The sequence below is a fragment of the Oncorhynchus masou genome, chromosome 7, assembly GCF_036934945.1.
Source record: "Oncorhynchus masou masou isolate Uvic2021 chromosome 7, UVic_Omas_1.1, whole genome shotgun sequence".
Lineage (NCBI taxonomy): Eukaryota > Metazoa > Chordata > Actinopteri > Salmoniformes > Salmonidae > Oncorhynchus > Oncorhynchus masou.
Window position 1 is genome coordinate 9,687,970 of NC_088218.1, and position 1,406 is coordinate 9,689,375.

Consider the following 1,406-nt stretch of genomic DNA (forward strand, 5'->3'; position numbering starts at 1 on the left):
GCCGGGACTTGCTCACTAGTACCTGGACCTGTGCTGTCAGAGGTACAACGGAACTGGCTGGAGTGGGCCTCCTGCCGGGACTTGCTCACTAGTACCTGGACCTGTGCTGTCAGAGGTACAACGGAACTGGCTGGAGTGGGCCTCCTGCCGGGACTTGCTCACTAGTACCTGGACCTGTGCTGTCAGAGGTACAACGGAACTGGCTGGAGTGGGCCTCCTGCCGGGACTTGCTCACTAGTACCTGGACCTGTGCTGTCAGAGGTACAACGGAACTGGCTGGAGTGGGCCTCCTGCCGGGACTTGCTCACTAGTACCTGGACCTGTGCTGTCAGAGGTACAACGGAACTGGCTGGAGTGGGCCTCCTGCCGGGACTTGCTCACTAGTACCTGGACCTGTGCTGTCAGAGGTACAACGGAACTGGCTGGAGTGGGCCTCCTGCCGGGACTTGCTCACTAGTACCTGGACCTGTGCTGTCAGAGGTACAACGGAACTGGCTGGAGGTGGGGCCCTGAATGGAGGAACTGAGAAACGGAGTGTGGTCTGGGCAGGGGGAGATTTCTTTGGTCCTCGAGTGCTGTTGGCACTGGATCAGCATTGGCCAGGTTAATGGTACTGATTGGAGTGTGTGGGTTGAGCGGATGTTCTTCTCTCCTGGCTTGATGGTCAGTAGTAGGAGCTGAGGACTGGTTTGAACAAGATCAGTCAGGACCACTGTTGGTCTGGGGCTCCGCCAATACTCCAGAAATACCATGAAACTAACTGGTTGGGAACGGCTCGTACGTAAGCATTTCACTGTAAAGTCTACACCTGTTGTGTTCGGCCCATTTCATCTATACACTTTGATGGGGCTGTGGGGGAGAGATGGGGCTGTGGGGGAGAGAGAGGGGGCTGTGGGGGAGAGATGGGGCTGTGGGGGAGAGATGGGGCTGTGGGGGAGAGGTGGGGCTGTGGGGGAGAGGTGGGGCTGTGGGGGAGAGGTGGGGCTGTGGGGGAGAGGTGGGGCTGTGGGGGAGAGATGGGGCTGTGGGGGAGAGGTGGGGCTGTGGGGGAGAGGTGGGGCTGTGGGGGAGAGGTGGGGCTGTGGGGGAGAGGTGGGGCTGTGAGGGAGAGGTGGGGCTGTGAGGGAGAGATGGGGCTGTGAGGGAGAGATGGGGCTGTGGGGGAGAGATGGGGCTGTGGGGGAGAGATGGGGCTGTGAGGGAGAGGAAAAGAGGATGAGATTGCACACCGAACAAAAGAGCAGTTATGTAATGCCTGTGATGGCTGACTGATGCCCTGGCTGACTGATGCCCTGGCTGACTGATGCCCTGGCTGACTGAGGTCCTGGCTGACTGAGGTCCTGGCTGACTGAGGTCCTGGCTGACTGAGGTCCTGGCTGACTGATGCCCTGGCTGACTGATGCCCT